Raw genomic sequence first — 23,458 nt, 5'->3', positions numbered from 1 at the left:
AAAGATTTAAGTTCTAACTTCTTACACTGAAGAAGCAAAAAAAAATTGTGTAATATAAGGCTGTTAGCAATCCTCTAAATCTATCCTGAAATGGCAGTTGGAGTAAGTATACTGGCTGTAATGTTCTCACAAGTTCCAATACCTCATCAATCCTTCGTAAATCTTGTAACGATCTCTACCTGTATGACTTTTCCTTAATTAAAAATAAGTTTGAGTTAGTCAATGTAACACTGGCAATCCTAGATCACAATCCTTAAGTTATTTTGTAACACCAGAGCGCAACCACAAGGTCACCTCAATTCTGAGTACGTGACTAGGCAGCTGTCCTTAGGGCAGATGAGATTAGTATAAAAATACCGATAGCCTTAGGGCAAACCACAACTTTGGAGAGCAAAACTCGCTAGGCAACTGTTATTGGGGGAGTGGAATTAGCATTAAAATACAGATACAAAGTTTGACTGCCAATTCTTATATATGAACACACAATGGTGCAGTCTCCAATACCTCAAAAAAGAGACAATGTACTAAATTCTTTGAGAGGCCTGCTTCCTAGAATAAGAAGTCCATAAAAACATTACCTCAATTTAGACCTGTCTCCCTAGGTTGGCCCATGTCACACGCTATCTAGAATGACTCTATCCAGATTACCAGCTTTATGTCAACTTTCTGTTACCAATTTTATACCCTTTTAACCATATCCAATAACTTGAATGCCAATAGTCCATAACCAAGGCAAGTAGAGCATATTTATACATTTAAAACCAATGAGAAACAAAATTGAAGTGGCTACACATATCTTTAATATTTAGACCAAACACCATTTTACCTTTTTAGCTATGATTTTAAGAGAAGCACCTTGTCACCTGCTGAGTCAAATAATAAGTCCGGCACTCTCTAAGAGAAACAGCTATCAACTCATCTATCGAAGAAGCTGAGAAGCTGTTGGTGTCTTTAAGATCAGCTCGTGTAGACGCTTAGCCTCTGGGCAGCTTCTCTAGCTAATCTAGACACCTGGCTCCAGGCACAGGGTTTCAAAGTCCTGATTGAAACTGTTTTTTATTCATTTGTTCCCTTTTGAAACGAGTTAAAACCAAGTCATGGTGTGAACGACCGGCAGATAAAGTTTTTACCATTTTTTCTTTTGAACATGAAACATAAAACATTTAAAAAACGAGAAATAAAAACCACAGACATACACTGACAGACATGGGGACATCCTGGTGCACCAGAGACAAACAATAGACAAAGAGGGAAAAAGCCAGATGGTGTTCACTGCAACTATCCACTCGAGTGGAGACGATATGGGCGATGGATTGTCTCAATTCCTGGACTAGTCCACCAACGTGTTGAAACCCAATTCCTGTAAGATACTGAGATATATTATCTGAGCAGAACGACTGACATTTGCCAATGGTATGGAAGTGAAACTCAGCACTGAATATATTTACTCACAACCCAATTACATTAACTCCATCAGGCTGTGCACGGGCACTGAGATGTTCTTTTGTTTGATTTTCCTGAATAAATTTTCAGGCAGTCTGCCTCTACCAAGCCTAATCAGTATGACTCTGCAAAGCCAGAGCTTAAGCACACTTCTTACAGGCACAAAGACAAAATTTTTCTCCTAAAATGTTGTGTTCCTTTTATCTCCTCCCTTCTCCTCACCCGGGGCGTTCTTTCCCCAATCTTTCGCCTATGGCGATGGTAAGACTGCAGAGGGGCCTGGTGCTTGAGATCGATCAGGATCCTTTTCTCATTGCAACTTTTCACTACCCTCTGTTTTTGACTCGCTTCGCCCTTCCCCCAACACTCTTCGCTTTACTGTTACAGCTGGGCAGTTCCCACTCGACCTCTGATGCCGTTTGGCGGTGACTAGAAACTCAAAGTTCAATAGAAACATCCCGAGGGCTGCCAGAGCAAACATAGCGGCTCCTGCCGCATCCAACAGAGGACTGAGCTGGAACAGATCAAGGCTAAACATAGTCTCTCAGAGTCTTACCCGCATCCCACAGCTTCTGGACTTCTTCCTTGAAACAGACCCTCCTCTTGGCACCAGTGATGATGTAGCTTTTTTGTCCCAGGTTCTTGGCACCAAACGTCCTGTGCGCAACTTCCCTCCGGCAAGAAATACGCGGGTACATAGAAATCCTTACTGTGATCAACTTTATTAATCTTAGAAGAGGAAGGGCCAGCCGGGCCAACATGGAGCGCTTATAAACACCCTAGTGTGGCGCATCCACACCCGATTGGTTGTTTACCCATGATCGCATAAGGCACGCCCCGGAGTGGGCAAAGACCTGGCACAAAGGCACTCTTGCACATGCTCACAGTTAACTTCCTGAAAGGGGGCCGGCTGGTGCGGCAAAGGCTGGCGCCATCTTATTATGGCAGAGGCTATCCTGGCCTTCCACGTGGGGTGCAGTGGAAACCAGCGCCATCTAGTGGTGGCGAATGTTATTGCGGCCCTCTACAGTTTTTTGCTTGCATGTTTTTGGGTTTTTGTTTTTTTGATTGGGATATTTGAGTGTTTATGTAAGCATTAGATCTGTTCTGTAGGGTGCATGGTTTTTTTTGTTTGTATTTTTTGTTTTGTTTTTATTTTTTTGGTGAGCTGCTAGAGTATGTGTTTGAATGTGAGATCCCTTCTGTAGGTTATGCTGTGTAATTATTAATTTCTATTGTGATGCAGGGTTGGTACAATTTCTGGAAATCCATCAATATAACCCACTATATAATGAAATTGAAAGAAAAAATCACATGATAATCTTATTAGATGCTGAAAAAGCTTGCAAAATATTCCAACCCCCCCCCCCCTTCATGTTAAAAGCATGAGAGCGATGAGGGATACCAGTCCTATGCAGAAACATACTAGAAGCAATGGAGGCAAGCTGGTACACAACATCAATCTAAATGGAAAGAAACATAAAGCAATTCCATTAATCTCAAGGACAGTTTAAGGATGCCCACAATCCCATTTCAGTATACTACTTGAAATTCGATCCAGGGTAAAAGCATGGTTCAGATTTGGTTCTGACATGGAGTATGGCCAAGGCCTGTGAAGGAGTAATGGCACAGAGCTTTAGAACTCCTGGGGTATGGCCCACTATTCAGCACAGTCCCGTTGGTCCTTGGTGAGTCATGAACCCAATGAGGACTTCATGCAGAGTGTCTCTTGGTTATTGCACTCATATCTCTCTTAATCTAAGAAGTGCATGAAAATCCTCATTGAGCTTCCCAACACTCAGAGGGCAGTGCCATTGGCATTTGAAATAATAGTGGTTGTGGTCTTCTAGGAATTGCCTCTAGGGCAGACCAGTGCTTCCATCATTGTAGAATGGTCAAGGATGACCACAACCCTTAAAAACCATTTGGAAAAATAAAATTGTTCATGAAGCTGACTAAGACGATTTCCCTACTGACTCTGATGTAAAACACAATTAATGGAACAATTTGAAGTTCAGAAAAGCTGGGACCTTTTAAGGTCAGGGATCAAGAACAATGGTGCTGGTGTGACTGTCACAGAGCCTGGACTGTTGATGACTGATTTCTGACCCAGTTTTACCCTCAGCTTCCTGACAGGATTTAAAAAGGATTGCCAATCACAGATGTGCATTCTGATCAGATATGACATTTTTATACAGATGTTTAGATTTCTTTTTTTTAAAGATTCTTATAAGAGTACCTTTAAAGTTAAATAATTCAATACTTAACCATTTCTCTGTAAATTCAAATTGCTTACTTATGACATTACGTTGTCCTTGGGAGGAATTCGTTTTCTTTAGGCGTACTATGTAATATTTGTTCTAATACAGTATTGGGTATCACTTTTTCCAGCACTAAGCATGAGAAGAAAACTAGATCATGATCACATTTCTATAATACAATATTCAGTAAATTAATGGTGTATAGGGAAAATACTGCCCATTGGGAAACAGAGAAAACCTACAAAATTGAACTGTATGTCACAGGAATGAACATGGGAATAAAAATATTATCTAGAAAAATCTCCATGTTCCTAAATCTTTTCTACCCATGCTGAGCCCCTGACAAACTTTCTCCATTCGGAGCATGTAACCACTAATGAAGAAAAGAGAAGTCTCTAAATTTAGAGGGATGGAGTACATAAAGGTTTCCACTGTGTCACAGAAGATACTCCTGGAAAGGGCACACTTGAATCTGGTCAATGTAAGAAAAGCTGTTCAGCAGGTAGGCTATGGCACTTCCCAGTGACATCATTAGTCCTTCCCTGAGAAATCTCTTGTGTCCTGGAGAGCCCTAGCTTCTTCTGTGATGTCACAAGTGTTGTAGTGTCTTCAACTGCACCTCAGATATTCCTTCAGTACCTCCAGGGTTTACCAATTAGCCTTCTATTCAGAGTAAACATCCATTTGGGAGGGAGAACAAAGAGGATGAAGATATAAGAGATGGGAAGAAGGAAGCTGGCCTTCTGTCTTGGTATAAAAAAAAAAAGGAGGAAATACATGGTCCTTGGGAATACTCAGTGAATTCTTGGTAGGGCTTGAGTGGTTCTGCTGAAGAGATAGCCTTGATCTGAGCCTTCCACATACAGGAATTGGGAGCTGTCATACTCTAAGAAGCATCTGGATCTCCCACGTTGTAATGGTTCCTGAAAGCAGAGAATTAAATCATTAATTTATTTATTCCAAAAACCAGGGGTTTGGATGGGCACAGTTGTTTTCCTGAGAGCTCATGGCTTTTATTATTTTGCCTTGAAGAAAAAGGTGCTAAGGAAGAAGGCAAAGTATTGTGTCCTCAGGTCAGTGTAAACTCCTCCATGATTTGGATTCCTATAGTGCAGTTTGTGTCTGGCACTGACATCTGGGAGAGAGGTGTGTTTCTACTTGAGACTTCGTCATCTCAGTTTTCCACGAGTATTACTCTGATTACCATTCCCTGACAGTGACCCTTTAGATTTCTGAGTCAATATGTGTAATTAGATGGCAGATTTCGTTTCTTTAATTTCTTTCATTTTTTTTTAAATTTTAGCAAATTTTATTGGTTTTTTAAATGGATATTTCTTTATTTGCATTTCAAAAGTTATTTTCTTTCCAAGTTGCCTGTCCATAAGAGCCCTAATCGTCCCCCTACCCTTCTTCTATAACCTCCCTTAGTGCACCTTGATATTACCTTGAACTGATAGTTAAACCTAGGTTGGACCAGGAACTTCTCCTTCAATTGGTTCCCAACAAGGCCATCCTCTGCTGCATATGCAGTTGGAGCCATAGGTCTGTCAATGTACATTCATTGAATATTGGTCTCATACCAGAAAGCTCTGGTTCATTGGCATTGTTATTCTTATAGGGTTGAAAGCCCCTTCAGCTCTTGTACTCCTTTCTCAAAATCTACCAACAAGATGTCCGTTATCAGTTCACTGGTTTGCCACTAGCATTCACTTCTGTATTTGACAGATTCTAGCTGTGACTCTAAGAAAACATCTATATCTGGTTCCTGGCAGCATGCATTTCTTAGCTTCTTCAATCTTATCTGGTTTTCGTGGCATATATATATATATATATATATATATATATATATATATATATATGTGTGTGTGTGTGTGTGTGTGTGTGTGTGTGTGTGTGTGTGTGTGTGTGTGTGTGTGTATAAATATTTTTTCCATGAGGACGTAATGCTTGGAATGGGATTTCTTCAGTTTCTATTCTAAATTCATACATATTTCGTTCCCCCTTTTAAAAAGGAGTGAAGCATGCACATTTTGGGTGTCCTTCTTGGGTTTCCAGTGGTCTGTAGTCTGCAACTTCTGTAATTTGAGCTTTTGTGGCAATATCTACTTTTGAGAATGGGACCCCCGTTGAAGGAATCAGAGAAAGGACTGAAACAGCTTGAAGGGGTTCCAGACTCCATATGAACAACAATGCCAACCAACCAGAGCTTCCAAGGAATAAATCACTACCCAAAGACTATACATGGACTGACCCTGGGCTCCAACCTCATAGGTAGCAATGAATGGCCCAGTAAGAGCACCAGTTGAATGGGAAGCCCTTAGGGGGAGGGTGGTAATGGGAGGAAGATGGAGAGGGAACACCCATAAAGAGGGGTAGGAGGAGGGGTTAGGGTTGATGTTTGCCCGGAAACCAGGAAAGGGAATAACATTTGAAATGTAAATAAGAAGTACTCAAATTAATAAAAAAAGGTTGTTGTTGAAAATGGTAGTTAATACACGGAAGGGGTAGTGATCATATTTGTAAAAGATAAATAATAGTTACCTGTATGAGAGCAATGTTATTAAAGATAAAAAATTATGGAGAGTGATTAATTTTCATGATAGCACATTAGGATCTGTTATAGACTTAAATATGGTGATAGGATTTGAGGTAGAATGCAAACCAGTGTGGAAAGTGACTGAAAATTTGAACATGCAGACAAGTTATGATGTTGTGCACTTAAGTAACAAAGACAAGATGATGAAAGAATTTGAGAGATTAATGCAAAGGAAGTTAAGTATTTCATGTATGTTATCTACCTGTGTGGAAGTGTTAAATAGACATTTTATTTTAAAGATTATGGCTGATAAATCTCCCTTTAGATATTAAAATATGAACACAATACACATGTAAAATGTTGCTCCACATTAGAGGATATTTTTATCTTTCAATACTAATTATTTCATGATTGATGATTGTAATTATCTGATATTTGTCTACATATAATCTCTGATCTTTTATCAATGTAACTAATCATTATGTATGTATGTATGTATCTATCTTTCTATCTATCTATCTATCTATCTATCTATCTATCTATCTATCTATCTATCTATCACTCTGTCCTAACACATATACCAGTCCTTTTGAATATTTTTTACCTCCCATAGGTCTAGTAGTATCCTGAAATTATATCACATGCTGGAAAATCTAATTAGTTATGTCTCATGCTAAAACATATATGCAGTCACATAACTAAAGTAAATATTTGTGTTTTTATAATACATGAAAACTTTGATAGTATAAAAATTAATTACCTATATTGAATCTATTTCCTGAACTGTAACTTTAAAATGAATCAATATTTAGAAAGCAGCTTTTAAAATTCTTGAATACTAATGTAAATATGACAAATTTTTCATAAAATTAGAAAATAAGTGCATTATGTTAGATATCTATACACATATAGACATACAAATATATATATATGTGTATACATATATATGTGTGTGTGTATATATATGTGTGTATATATATATATAGCCACATACACATATATTCACATATATACATATACAAACATATATACATATACACACATATATACATATATACAACATATAAACATTTGTCCTTATGTACACATACACATATAGACATATATACACATGCATATATACATACATACATACACACATACATACATACATACATACATACATAAATACACACATACATGCTTTGACAAAGCAAAATCCTTGCTTTTAAAAGAATTTGTCTAGGCATCATGTATACGGTTTAGCCAAATATGAGAAAAATGACCTTATTGCTAAATGGCTCTGTATGAGTACTCATTTCTGCTTGTTTAACATGATGATGGTTCTACCAATCTGACTTCTATGTACTCGGGGATTGATATGATGTCCTTTGCTTGTCTAACTCTCTTGTACATTTTCTCCAAAAATAAGTGATTCCTTATTCCTACAACTAGATGGGATGTGCCTTTAGCCAAACATAATAGGAAAATTTACAGAGTAGCTTCATGTCTTTCAAACATTATTTTATAAACTTGCTTCAAATCATAGTTTTGATAATTATCATCTTGACCAAAGGCAACATCAGACTCACACATTCAAAAACACCTTGGTTTCACCTTTTTAAAACTAACTGTATTTTATTTCATACAAGAGTAAGAATAAGTAACTGCTATTGAGGTGGTTTTAAGAGTTTGCAGTACAATTACAGCTCATAGGTTGTACGCGTTTTTAAACTTTTTATTTTGGAAACATGGTCAAAGGATCTACACTGTCTTGTATTTTCTCCTTTAATTACATATTGGATTACTCATTTCAACATTAGCGGCAATAGCTGTAAATGATTATAAAAGTCTCTATCCCTCTGAGGAGAAAATGATGTAGGGGATTACGCAGTTACAGTAATATATTTATTGCAGCAGCAATCGTTTCAAACACCTTATATTGTTCCAAGGGAAATCTGGCTATACATACTTCGAAAAACAAAACAATGAAAAAGCAGCAACAATGTTTGTGGATCTTGAGCCTCTGTTGATCTTCAATTCCCTGAGAGATGCAAAGCATAGAACTTCTCTCTGTCCAGGTCACTGACAGAAGCCTGTGTGTTCTACTAGGTTGTGCTACTGCTGCTGTTTCCTGTTTCCAGTTAAATCTCATTAAAGTAATACCATATCTGCAAGCTATAGGTACTTTTCCAAGCAATTCCAATTGACAATCTTACACAAATTGTTTTTATAATAAGTGTAGTAAACAAAATACACCCATACAAGCAGTAAATTTTTGGAGTTAAGTTCACATTTAATTCAAACTTTCTCTCTAGATATAGAATCTTATGAATTAATCAATATTATTACTTTAGAAGGAATAAAAGAGAATATGGATTATGTTGGGTAGCAGGCAGCAATCAAGCCTCAACCTCTTTGTGGTAGTCTAATAGATATGAATTTTATTTCTTCCATGAATGTTTAAACAAGATTCTTCCCTTTTAATATTCCCAGTCTCTTGATTTGTTTCCGGATATCACAGATCACATAATGGTTGGATTAAAAAGTGTTCACTATGTCATGATAATAAACTTTGTCTTAGAAATTCCATGTTTGTTACTACCTCTGAATAAGGAAGTTTGAATAAGAACATGCAACTTGACTTCACAGAGATGTCATCCTTCTCTAAATAGCATTTGCACACTTTTGTCCATAAAACCATATCTTACCCATGACATACCATGGCCAAATGGAAAAAAGAAAGTTGGGGAAGAAAGTGTTTATTTTAGTTTACATTTTTTTTAAATTTTATTTAATAGAATTTTACAATCCAGATTTCATCCCTCTCCCAGTCCATACTCTGATTGTTCTACATCCACACCTACTCCCCTCATGCCCACCTGAATGAAGCTTTTTCACACTCTACGCCCAGTCTACCAGACCTGTCCACTCCCTGCGAACTCCAGTCTCTTGATGGTTAAGTGCATCTTCTCTTGTTGTATCCAGAACCAGCACTCCAGTCTTTGAGGCCTCATATAAGCTGGTGCATGATGCCGCATTGATGGCTCAGTGTCTGAAAACAACCCTGCGGTCCAGGTTAGTTAACACTGCTGGTCCTCCTACAGGCTTGCTGCCCTCCTCAACTTCCACTAGATCTTCCCTAGTTCTACCACAGGGCTTAGCAGCTTCTGTTCATTGGCTGAGTGCAATTGTCTGCATCTGACTCCTTGTTGGGTCTTTCAGAAGGCAGTCATCTCATATCCGTTTTGTGAACATGACAAAACATGAGTGATAGTGTCAGGCCCTGGAGACCTCTACTTAATCTGTTTCCCAGATATGGCGAGTCAGTGGAATTCCTTTTACTCAGGCTCTTCTCTGGTTTTGTCCCTGAAGTTCTTTCAGACAGCAACAAATATGGGCCAGAGTTTGATTTGTGGATGGCAACCTTATCCCTCACTTGATGCTCTCTCTTCGTCATGGAGGTAGTCTCTACAAGTTCCCTCTTCCCACTCCAGGACATTTCATTGAGTCCTGATAGTCTCTTACCTTTCAGGTCTCTGGAATATTCTAGAGCCACACCCCCCCACCTCCAACATTTTAGCTCCTGAGATTGCATGTTTCCACTCAATCTGCTGGCACTCAGGGCTTCAGTCCTACTCCCCACCAATACATGACCATTTCCCCCTTTTTCCCTTACTGTCTCCTTTCTCACTCAGGTCCCTCTCTCTTCCCTCCTGTAGTTCATTTCTTCTCCCTCTCAAGTGGGATTGAGATTCCTCACTTTGGCTGTTCAGATTGTTAAAATTTTATTTTTCCTTTTATAAAAATTGGATACTTTTGATTAATTCAAATATTATTCACTTTCCCAGGTGTCCAGTCATAAGAGTCCTATCCCTTCCCCGACCAGTTCTTCTATAAAGTGTTCCCCCTCACCAACCACTCCCTTTCCCAGCACCCCCTGACATTCCCCTACACTGTGGGCCAGCTTTGGTAAGCCTAAGAGCTTTTCCTCCCATTGATGTCCAAAAAGGCTACATATGCATTTGGGGCCATAGTTCTGTATATGTACAGTCTTTGAATATGGGATTAGTACCATAAAGGTATGGGTCGTTTTCACTGTTGTTTTTGTGGGGTTTAACCCCCAATCAGTCCTGGTAATCCTTTCTCCAAATTTACTAACAAGAGTTTCGTTTACATTCCACTGATTTTGCAATAACTTGCACTTCTGTAATTGGCATACTCTACCTGGGTCTCTCAGGAAAGACCTATATCCGTTTCCTATTAGCATGTACTTGTTACCGTCATCAATCTCATGTAATTTTGTGGCAGATCTATCTATCTATCTATCTATCTGTCTGTCTGTCTGTCTGTCTGTCTGTCTGTCTATCTTTCTATCTGCTATCTATCTATCTATCTATCGGTCTGTCTATCTTTCTATCTGTTATCTATCTATCTATCTATCTATCTATCTATCTATCTATCTATATCTCTATCTAATATACATAGTGGCTTCTACTGCTATGTGATTAGGTGAAATTTTAGCATGGTTCTGTTCAACTAGGTCAAAAATGTAGAATCAGAAAAGGCCAATGCCAATCAGATTCCTTCCTGTTATCATGAACCTGTTGAAGTTGAGGTTTCTCATTCCTCTTGACATTCCTCTTCCTGCACATCTTCCTGATTCTTGTGTGTGGCCTGAAAAAGAATTATGGTAAAACCCCCGAAACCCTTAATTCTGGCCCTGGACACAGCAAGGTAGATATTATAGAACTGAATATCTCTAATGGGACTAGAGATCGGCATTCTACAGTCCATGATGTCCTTTGCTTTACTGATGTCTCATAATTTTTGGATAAATAATTATTTGGGACTTTATCATTTCAAGTAGGTACACAATATTTACACTGTTATATTCACTCTATATCATGGCACACTTTGTTGCTAATTAATTGCAAAAAATGAAATTGCAAAACAGAATTTTTGAGTACACATTCAGTTATATATACAAATAAATTCTCCTATAAAGGAAAGTACAATATGAAAATAAAATACAATATTCAATCAATTAAAGGTCTGTAGGGATAATACTGGCCTTTGTGAAACAGAAAATCTAGGAAATTGAAGTGTATGTCACAGGAATGGACCTGGGAATAGAATTATCATAAACTCCTCCACTTCATGTTCCTAGATCTTTTCTACCCATGCCACATGCCTGACTAACTTTCTCTATAAAGAGCATGAAATCACTAATGAAGAAAAAAGAAGTCACTAGCTTTAGAGAGATGGAGTACATAAACATTTCCTCTGTGTCACAGGAGAGATACCTGGAAAAGCACTCTCAAAACTGGTCAATGTAAGGATACCTGTTTAGAGGGAGACCATGACAGTTCTCAGAGACATCATCTCTAGGCACTCCTTGAAAAATCTCTTGAAACCTGGAGATCCCTATCTTCTTCTGTGATGTCACAAGCGTTGTTGTGACTCCACCTGCCTCTCATGTATTCCTTGACTGCCTCTAGCGTTTACTAATTGGCCTCTAATTCAGATTAAACATCAATTTTGGAGGGAGAACAAAGAGGATGAAAAGATCAGATATGGGGCGAATGAAGGAAGCTGGCCTTCTGTCTTGGTATAAAAAAATGAAGAAATATGTGGTCCTTGGTGCAGCTCAGTGAGTACTTGGTAGGGATTTAGTGGGATTGCTAAAGAGATACCCTTGATCTGAGCCAATCAGGAGCTGGCATCCTCTCAGAAGCATCTGGACTTCCCAGATCTCCTGTTCTTATGGTTCCTAAGGAAAAAGGGAGAGACAGGTATTGTGTCCCTAGCTCAGCGTAAACACCTCCATGTTTTGGATATCTATAGTGCACTCTGGGAAGCAGCAGTACTATTAGTTGAGACTTCAGCATCTCAGTCTTTCCACAAATATTTCCACTGACTACCACTTTACTTCTATGAGTCCATAAGTATGATTCGCTGCCAGTTTTCTCTTCTTTTATTTCTTTCATTTTTTATGTTTTAGTAATTTTTATTGCTTTTTATATCTTGATGTTTCTATATTTACATTTAACGTTATTTTGTTTCCCATTTTCCTGCCCATAAGATTCCTACCTGTATCTTTCCCCTTCTTCTCTGACTGAGCCTTCACATACCTTTGAACTGGGAGACAAACCTAGAGAGAACCAATAGCTTCTGCTTCCATTCGTGATGGACAATGTCACCCCTGCCACATCCATTTTGAGCCATAGCTCTGTCTGTATACATTCACTGAATATTGGTCTAGTACCAGAAAGCTCTGTTTCATTGACATTGTTGTTCTTATGGGATTCAAAACTCCTTCTCCTCTTGAAATCCTTTCTCAAAATCTGCCAACAAGCGGTCTTTTTCAGTTCACTGTTTTGCCAATAGCATTCACTTCTGCAGTTGAAATGATCTACCCGTGTCTCTCAGGAAAGACCTATATCTGGTTGCTGTCAGAATGCACTTTTTAGCTACATCAATCTTATCTATTTTTGGTGGCTGATGTATATATGTACTTTTGGGGGCTCCTACAGCTATGTGGTTAGATGGAATGGTAACATGGATTCTGAGCAACTAGGTCAAGAATGTGGAGTTCAGAAATGACAATGCAAATAGACTCCCTCCTGTTCTTGTGAACCTATTGAAGTTGAGGTTTCACTGGTCCTCAAGCCATTATTCTCTTTGGCCAGCCTCAGGTAGCTTATGTTTGGCCTTCAGAGAGAATCATGGTAAAACATCCGACCCTCAATCTAACAATGGGAACACAGAAAGGTAGATAGTGTAGTACTGATATCAAATAGGACTAGAGAACTGAATTGTATAGTCATTCTGTCCTTTGCTTTGCTGAAAATGGAATTGGAAACAAAATTTTTGAGAACACATACAGGAATATTAATAAATTCTCTTATCAAGGAATGTACAATGAGAAAGTGAAATACAATATTCATTCAATTAAGGAATGTAGGCAAAATACTGGCCTTTGGGAAATAGAGAAAAACTGGGATATTGAACTGTATGTCACAGAAATGAACCTGGGAATAAAATATTATCTAGAAGAATCTCCTCCACTATGTTGCTAAATCTTTTCTAGTCATGCTAAGGACCTGACTTTGTCCATTCAGAGCAAGTAATCGCTAATGAGGCAAAGAGGTGTCTCCAGGTTTAGAGAGATGGAGTACGTAAAGGTTTCCACTCTGTCACAGGAGACACTCTTGGAAAGAGCACTCTCAAATCTGTTCAATGTAAGGAAAGCTGTTTAGCAGGTAGGGCAGGGAGGTTCTCAGTGACATCATCATTAGTCCTTTCTGAAAAATCTCTTGTATCCTGGAGAGCCTTAGCTTCTTCTGTGATGTCACAAGTGTTGTCATGACTGCAACTGCCTTTCAGATATTCCTTCAGAACCTCTAGGGTTTACTAATTGGCCTCTAATGCCGAGTAAACAGCCATTTGGGTGGGAGAACAAGAGGATGAAGTGATCAGACATGGGGTGTAGGAAGCTGTCCTTCTGTCTTGGTATAAAAATGAAATATGTGGTCAATGGGAAAGTTCCTTGAGTCTTCGGTAGGGGTTGTGTAGGTCCACTGAAGAGTTAGCTTTGATCTGAGCCTTCCACATATGGGAATCAGGTATTGGGACCCTCTCAGAAACATCTGGACTTCCCTGCTTATTATTTTTCTTGGAACTCTGATAGTTTATATAATTAATTTCTCTATCCCAAAAGCCAGGTGTTGAGAAGCACAGTATAGTTTTTCCTGAGAGCTCATAGCTTTTATCCTTTTGCCAAGAAGGAAAAGATCCTAAGAAAGGAAGGTAAGGCAAGTATTGTGTCCTCAGCATAGAATAAATGCCTCCATGCATTGGATTCTAATAATGCAGTTCGTGTGTGGTACTGATATCTGGGACGGAGAAGTGCTTATAGAAGAGACTTCATCATATCAGTCTTTCCACTAGTAATACTCTGACTACCATTCCCTGACAGTGACCCATTAAAATTCTTAGTCAATAGATGTGATTAGCTGGCAGATTACTTTTCTTTTATTTCTTTCATTTTTTAAATAAATTTTATTGCTTTTTAATTGTATATTTCTAAATTTACATATAAAATATTATTTCCTTTCCCAATTTCCTGACTATAAGATACATTACCAGTCCCTTACCCTTCTCCTACAAACCCCCTTACTGACCCTGGACATTTCCTTGAACTGGGAGTCAGGACCAAGGGTTCTCCATTCTTGTTGCCCAACAAGGCCATCCTCTGCAATATATGCTGTTGGTGTCATAGGTCTGTTCATGTACATTCTTTGAATATTGGTCTACTAACATAAAACTCTGTTTCATTGGCGTTGTTGTTCTTATAGGGTTGAAAGCACCTTCACCTTTTTTAATCCTTTCTCAAAATCTACCAACAAGAAGTCCGTTTTCAGTTCACTGGTATGCCACTAGGGTTCATGTTGTGGTTTACCCTGAAGTTATCTGTGTTTGGTGCTAATTCCACTGCCTCAAGATCAGCTGCATAGTCCTGTACTCAGAACGCAGGTTACTTCACCAGAACTACATCCCCATTGAATTTGAAAAGTATAAGTGAGTGGCAGGAACAGGATAGGAGGTGGGTTATCATGGGAGGAGAAGGAAGAATGGGCAGGAGAGATGTTTTAAAGACTAGAGGAAAAAAGAGAGAAAGGAGATGACAGAGTGAGAAGCCATGGTAGGTGAATTTAAGATTGTGCTCTGTGTAATTACAGGTCGTTATTAATGTTCCTAAGGGATAGATGGTTCCCGGCTTTGTACGTTTATGTGTGCAATTATATGTAATCAACTGGATCAAAGATTATTGTTTTGTGTGTTTTTTATGTGAGGATTTGAGTATAGGAAATTGTTTGGTGGCACGAAACACTGTGCAGCCAAGGAGTGGGAAGGTGTTTCTGCTAAGATATCTAGCAGAGAATTTCATACACATCGGTGACAGAGTTAGCATGGTAAAAGAAAATTTTACTTTTTTATTTTAATATTTTTTTAAAGAATACATTCACTTCTGTATATAATATGCACTAGCTGTGTCTCTCAGGTAATATCTATATCTGGTACCTGGAAGAATGCACTTCATAGCTTCATAGCTTTACCAATTTTATCCAGTTTTGGTGGTTGAATATATATGTGTATATATATTTGGTGCTTCCTACACCTATTTGGTTTGGTGGAATGTTTACATGGATTCTGAGCAACTAGGTCAAGAATGTAGAATTTACAAATGACAATGAAAATAGTCTCCCTCCTGAATGTAATGAAGTTGAGGTTTCACTGTTCCTCAGTCCTTTCTTCTACCTGCACATCCTCCTGTTTCTTATATTGGGCCTTAAGAAAGAATCATGGTAACACATCTAAAACCTTCAAGTCTGGCCATGCGAACACAGGAGATAGATAGTTTAGTATAGATATCAAATCTGACTAGAGATCTGAAATGTATAGTCCATGTGGTTCTTTGTTTTATTGATTTCTGGTTATCTTTGTATAAAATAAGGATTTGGGAGATTATCATTTGAAGTAGGTACACAGTATTTATACTTTTATACTCACTCAATACCTGGGCCCATTTCATTGCGAAAATCATTGCAGAAAATGGAATAGGAAACCAGAATTTCTGAGTACACAATCAGGAATATTTATAAAGTCCCCTGTCAGGGAATGTACAATAAGAAACTGAAATACAATATTCATTCACCTAAAGGTCTTAGGGATTATACTGGCCTTTACAAAACAGGGAAAACCAAGAAAATTGAACTGTATATCACAGGAATGGACCTGGAAATAAAAAAAAATTATCCAGAAGAATCTCCTCCACTCCAAATTCCTAGATCATTTCTACCCATGCCAGGAACCTGACTAACTGTCTCAATTCAGAGCATGTAACCACTATTGAAGCAAAGAGAAGACTCTAGCTTTAGAGAGATGGAGTACATAAAGGTTCCCCCTGTGTCACAGGAGACATACCTGGAAAAGGCACTCTCGAAACTGGTCAATGTAAGGAAGCTGTTTAGAGGCAGGCCATGGCAGTTCTCAGAATCATTAGTCCCTCCATGAAAAATCTCTTGTATCCTAGAGAGCCCTAGCTTCTCCTGTGATGTCACAATTGATGTCATATCTGCAAATGCCTCTCAAATATTTCAGTACGTATAGGGTCTAGTTGAGAGGAAACAACAATTTCGGAGTGAGATGAAAGAGGATGAAAAGCTCAGAGATGGGGAGAATGAAGATGGCCTACTGTCTCGGTATAAAAAAAAAAGAAATATGTTGACCCTGAGAAATCTCACTGAATCCATGGTACGAGATGAGTATGTACATTGAAGAGATAGAATTAAACTGAGCCTTCCACACATGGGATCAGGAGCTCAGGCCTGTCAGAAGCATCTGGACTTCCCTGCTTCTATTACTTCCTGTAAGGCTGGGAGTTTATATCATTAATATCTTTATCCCAAAAGCCAGGTGTTGGGAAGGGCACTGTTCTTTTACCAAGAGCTCATGGCTTTTATTTTTTCATCCAGAAGAAAAAGGTCCTAAGGAAAAAGTGAAAGATAATTATTGTGTCCTCAGCTCAGAGTAAACTCCTCCCTTATTTGGATGCCTATAGTGCAGTTTGTGTCTGATACTGGTATTTGGGAGGGAGACATGTTTCTAGTTCATTATATGAGTCTTTCCCCTAGAATTACTCTGACTCCCATTGCCTGATAGTGACCCTTTAGATTTTTCAGTCAATATGTTTTTAGATGGCAGTTTTCTCATCTTTAACTTATTTAATTTTTTTATTTTTAGCAATTTTTTTGCTTTTTTAATTTGATTTTTCCATATTCATTTCAAATATTTTAGCCTATCCCCGTTTCCTGCCCATTAGATCCCTAACCGGTCCCCCTACCCTTTTTGTATAATCCCCTTTACTGCCCTTCTGAGATTCCCTTGAATTGGTAATAAAACCTAGTTTAGACCAAAGGCATCTCCTTCCATTGGTGCGCAACAAGGCCATTCTCTTCTACATATGCAGTTGGAGCCATAGGTCTATCCATGTACAACTTTTGAATATACTTATAGTGCCAGAAAACTGTGGTTCATTGGCATTTTTTCTTATCGGATTGAAAGTCCCTTCAGCTCTTGTAATCCATTCTCAAAATCTACCAGCAAGAGATCTCTTTTCAGATAACTGGTTTGTCACTACCATTCACTTCTGTATTTGACATGCTCTAGCTGTGTCTATCAGGAAAGACCTATATCCATTTCTTCGAATCATGCAATTATAAGCTTCATCATCTTATCTACTTTTGATGGCAAATACATATATATATTTACATATATATATATATATATATATATATATATATATTACAGCAATTATGTTAGAAGGAATTTTAACATGGATTCTGAGAAACAAGGTCAAGAAAGTAGAATTCACAAATGACAGTGCCAAATAGGCTTTCTCCTATTCTTATGAACCTAATGAAACTGAGGTTTCACTGGACCTCAAGCCATTCCTAATCCTGCACATCCTCCTGAATCTTGTTTGGCCTGAAGAAAGAATCATCATAAAACATCCAAATTCCTCAAGCCTCTTCCTGGGAACACAGGAAGGTAGATATTAGAGAACTGATATCTAATGTGACTACAGAAAGACATTCTATAGCCCATTCTGTCCTTTGTTTAATGATGTCTTGTAATTTTTGGATAACATAAGATTTAGGGAGTTTATCATTTGAAGAAGGTACACAATATTTAAACTCGTTATTCACTCTATAGCTGTTCTCCCTTTGTTCCCAAAATTATTGCAAAAAATTCCATTGGAAAACAGAATTTTTGAGTACACATTCATTAATATATATAATGCCTGAAGAAAGAATCATGGTAAAACATCGAAACTCTCAAGTCTTGCCCTGGGACAACAGGAACGTAGATATTAGAGAACTGATATCTAATAGAATTACAGAACCGCGTTCTATAGTCCATGTTGTCCTTTGCTTTACTGATGTTTGTTAAAATATGGATCAAATAAGAATTTGGGAGTTTATCATATGAAAGAGGTACACAATATTTACATTCTTATATTCACTCTATAGCTGGGCCCTGTTTTTTGCCAAATTAATTGCAAAAATGGAATTGGAAATAAGAAATTTTTGAGTACACATTCAGGAACATATATAATGTACCCTGTCAATGAATGTACAGTCAGAAAGCGTAGCACAATATTCACCAAATTAAAGGTCTGTAGGGAAAATAATGGCACCTGGGAAACAGAGAAAACCTAGGGAATTGAACTTTATGTCACAGGAGTGGACCTGGGCTTAAAATTAATCTCCAGAAGAATCTCCTTCCTTCCGTGTTCCTAGATCTTTTCTACCCTTGCCAAGCCCCTGACTACTTTCTCCATTCAGAACATGAAACCACTAATGAAGCAGAGAGAACTCTCTAGCTTTAGAGAGATGTAACATGTAAAGGTTTCCACTGTGTCACAGGAGACATACCTGAAAAAGGCACTCTCGAAACTGTTCAGTGTAAGGAAATCTGTTCAGCAGGTAGGCATGGCAGTTCTCAGTGACATCATCATTAGGCCCTCCATGAAAAATTTCTTGTAACATGGAGAGCTTTATCTTGTTCTGTATGTCACAAGTGTTGCCATGACTGCATCTGCCTCTCTGGTATTCTTTCAGTACCTCTTGGATTTACTAATAGTCATCTAATTCAGAGTAAACAGCCATTTGAGAGTGAGAACTAAGAGGATGAAGATATCAGAAATGGAGAGAAGGAAGCTACCCTTCTGTCTTTGTCTAAAAAAAGGAATAATTATGTGTGCTTGGGAAAGCTCAGTGACTCCTTTGTAGGGGTTGATTGATATTGCTAAACAGATAGCATTGATCTGAGCCTTCCACATATGGGATTAAGTGGATGGAGTCCTCTCAGAAACATCTGGAGTGCACTGTTCTTATGTTTCCTGGAAGTCAGAGAGTTTCTATCATTCATTTCTTTATTCCAAAAGCCAAGTGATGGGGAGGGCACAGTTGTTTTCCTGAGAGCACATGACATTTATTCTTTTTTTACAAGAAGAGAATGACTAAAGGAAGAAAGGAAGGACAAGTATGTGTCCCTAGCTCAGAGTAAACTCCTCCATGCCTTAGATATCTATTGTGCAGTTTGTGTTTGACACCGATATGTGGGAGAGATAAGTGCTTCCAGTTGAGACTTCACCATCTCGGTCTTTCCACTATTATATCACTGACTACCATTCCCTTGCATTGACCCATTAGATTTCTGAGACAATATCTGTGTTTAGCTGTCAGTTTTCTTTTCATTCATTTCTTATTTTTTTATTTTTATAAATTTTATTTGTTTTTTTAAACAAGTAAATGTCTATATTTACATTTTAAATATTATTTCCTTCAAGATTTTCCTACCATAAAATACGTAACAGGTCCTCCTTCAGTTCATCCATAAACTGCCTAGCTGTCCTTTCACATTTATTTTAACTGTGAGCAAGACCAAGGGAAGGACCAAGGCATTTTAATTCCATTGGTGCCCAACAATGCCATCCTCTGGTACATATGCAGTTGGATGCATAGGTCTATCCAAGTACAGATTTTGAATATTGGTTTAGTAGCAGAATGCTCTGGTCCATTGGCATTGTTGTCCTTATGGGGTTGAAAGCTCCTTCAGCTCTTGTTATTCTTTCTCAGAATCTACCAACAAGAGGTCCATTTCAGTTCACCTGTTTGCCACTAGCATTCTCTTCTTTATTTAAAATGCTCTTGCTGTGGCTCTCAGGACATAACTATATCAGTTTCCTGGCTGCTATCACTACTTAGCTTCATCATTCTTATCTAGTTTTGGTGGCAGATATTATATATATATATATATATACATACATATATATATACACACATATAAATATAAATATATATATATATATATATATATATATATATATATATATATATATATTAGGTGGTTAGGTGGAATGTTAACATGGATTCTTCGTAACTAGTTCAAGAATGTAGAAATTACTAATGGCAATGTCTAATAGACTCACTCCTATACTTATGAAGGTATTGAAGTTGAGGTTTCACTGTCCCTCAGAACTTCCTTTTCCCTGCCCATCCTCCTGCTTCTTATATTTGGCCTTTAAAAGAATCATGGTAACATATCAAAAACCTTCAAGTCTGGCCATGGGACCACAGGAGGGTACATAATGTATTGCATGTATCCAATTTGACTAGAGAACTGAAATATATACTCCATGTAGTCCTTTGCTTTATTGATGTCTGGCTATCTTTGGATAAAATAAGGATTTGGGAGTTTATCATTTGAAGTGGGTACACAATATTTACACTGTTATATTCACTGTATAGCTGGGCCCCTTTTTGGCAAAATTATAGCAGAAAACTGAATTGGAAAACAGAATTTTTGAGTATATATTCAGGAATATTTATAGTGTGCCCTATCAAGGAATGTACAATAAGAAGGTGAAATAAAATATTCATTCAACTAAAGGTCTGTAGGGAAAATACTGGCTTTTATGAAACAGAGAAAACCTAGAAAATTGAACTCTATGTCACAGGAATGGACCTGGGAATAAAAGTATTATCTGGAAGAATCTCTTCCACTCCAAGTACCTAGATCATTTCTACTCATGACAGAACCCTGACTAACTTTCTCCATTCAGAGCATGTAAACACTATTGATGCAAAGAGAACTCCCGAGGTTTAGAAAGACGGAGTCCCTCTGTCACAGGAGACATACCTGGAAAAGGCATTCTCGAAACTGTTCAATGTAAGGAAAGCTATTTAGAGGTAGGCCATGGCAGTTCTCAGTGACACCATCATTAGGCCCTCCATGAAAAATCTCTTGTATCCTGGAGAGCCCTAGCTTCTCCTGTGATGTCACAAGTGTTGTCGTGTCTGCAAATGCCTCTCAGATATTACTTCAGTAACTATAGGGTTTACTAATTGGCCTCTAGTTCAGAGGAAACATCAATCTTTTTTTTTTGGTTGAATTTTTGAGTGAGATAAAAGAGGATGAAAAGCTCAGAGATGGGGAGTATGAAGATGTCCTTCTGTCTTGGTATATTAAAAAGGAAGAAATATGTCGACCCTGGAAATTTTCACTGAGTCCTTGGAAGGAGATGTGCAGTTACATTGGAGAGATAGAATTAATCTGAGCCTTCCACACATGGGATCAGGAGCTCAGAGCCTGTCAGAAGCATCTGGACTTCCTTGCTTCTAGTTGTTCTTGTAAGTCAGAGAGTTTATATCATTAATATATTTATCCCAAAAACCAGGTATTGCAAAGAACACTGTTCTTTTTCTTAGAGCTCATGGCTGTTATTTTTTTGCCCAGAAGAAAAAGGTCCTAAGGAAGAAGTGAAAGACAAGTATTGTGTCCTCAGCTCAGAGTAAGCTCCTCGATTATTTGGATACCTATAGTGCAGTTTGTGTCTCATACTGGTATTTGAGAGGGAGACATGTTTCTAGTTCATCATATCAGTCTTTCCCCTATAATTACTCTTACTCTCATTGCCTGATAGTGACCCTTTAGATTTCTCGGTCAATATGTGTGATTAGCTGGGAGTTCTCTTATCTTTAAATTATTTAATTTTTTTAATTTTAGCATTTTTTTTCTTTTTTAATTTGATTTTTCCATATTTACATTTCAAATATTTTTTCCTTTACCAGTTTTCTGCCCATAAGATCCCAAACCAGTCCATTTACCTTTCTTGTATAATCCCCTTACTGCTCTTTGACATTCCCTTGAATTGGTAATAAAACCTAGTTTTGACCAAGGGCATCTCCTTCCATTGGTGGCCAACAAGGCCATTCTCTACTGTATGTGCAGTTTCAGCCATAGGTCTATCCATATACAATCTTTGAATATTCCTTTAGTGCCAGGAAACTCTGGATCATTCGCATTGTTTTTCTTATCGGATTGAAAGCTCCTTCAGCTCTTCTCATTCTTTCTCAAAATCTACCAATAAGAGATCTGTTTTCAGTTCACTGGTTTGCCACTACCTATCACTTCTGTATTTGACATGCTCTAGCTATGTCTCTCAGAAAAGACCAATATCCGTTTCTTCTAATCATGCAATTATAAGCTTCATCAATCATATATATATATATATATATATATATATATATATATATATATATATATCCTACAGCTATGAGGTTAGATGGAATTTTAACATGGATTTTGGGGATATAAGTTCAAGAAAGTAGAATCCACAAATGACAGTGCCAAATAGACTCTCTCCTATTCTTATGGACCTAATGAAGCTGAGATTTCACTGGACCTCAATTCATTCCTCATCCTGCATATCCTCCTGAATCTTATATTTCACCTGAAGAAAAAAATCATGGTAAAACATTCAAAACCCTCAAGTCTCTTCCTGTGAACACCGGAAGGTAGATTTTAGAGAAGTGATATCGAATGGGACAACAGAAACACATTCTATAGCGTCTGCTGTCCTTTGCTTTAATGATGTATTGTAGTTTTGGAATAAAATAAGAATATGGGAGTTTATCATTTTTAGAATTTAATCAATATTTACACTTTACATTCACTCTATAGCTATGCCCCCTTTGTTGCCAAAATTATTGCAAAAAATTCCATTGGAAAACAGAATTTTTGAGTACACATTCATTAATATATATATAATGTCTGAAGAAAGAATCATGGTAAAACATTCAAAACCCTCAAGTCTTTCCCTGGGACCACAGGAAGTTAGATATTAGAGGACTGATATCTAATAGAACTGCAGAACTGCATTCTACAGTCCATGTTGTCTTTTGCTTTACTGATGTCTGTTAAGTTATTGATAAAATAGGTATTTGGGAGTTTATCATTTGAAGGAGGTACAGAATATTTACACTGTTATATTTACTTTAAAGCTGGGACCTGTTTGGTCCCAAATTCATTGCAAAAAATGGAATTGAAAAAATGAATATTTTGATTACACATGCAGGAACACACATAATGTCCCCTGTCAATGAATGTACAGTCAGAAAGCGTAGCACAATATTCATCAAATTAAAGGTCTGTAGGGAAAATAATGGCACCTGGGAAACAGAGAAAACCTAGGGAATTGAACTTTATGTCACAGGAGTGGACCTGGGATTAAAATTAATCTCCAGAATAATCTCCTTTCTTCCGTGTTCCTAGATCTTTTCTACCCATGCCAAGCCCCTGACTACTTTCTCCATTCAGAACATGA

At 37.8% G+C, this 23,458-nt stretch overlaps 1 long non-coding RNA gene across 1 annotated transcript; it reads right to left on the bottom strand.

The window, feature by feature from the left end:
• Positions 1-4,351: 4,351 nt before the first annotated feature.
• On the bottom strand, positions 4,352-16,292 carry LOC134484444 (uncharacterized). Its single transcript, XR_010061900.1, has 2 exons — positions 16,210-16,292; positions 4,352-4,627 (listed from the first exon to the last, which is right to left on the bottom strand). It is a non-coding gene; the product is annotated as an uncharacterized LOC134484444 (long non-coding RNA).
• Positions 16,293-23,458: the final 7,166 nt, after the last annotated feature.

Source organism: Rattus norvegicus, chromosome Y (assembly GCF_036323735.1).
Source record: "Rattus norvegicus strain BN/NHsdMcwi chromosome Y, GRCr8, whole genome shotgun sequence".
In the NCBI taxonomy this organism is placed as follows: Eukaryota; Metazoa; Chordata; class Mammalia; order Rodentia; family Muridae; genus Rattus; species Rattus norvegicus.
The sequence above is the reverse complement of the archived record's forward strand: the minus strand, read 5'-3'. Positions and strand labels throughout refer to the sequence as shown.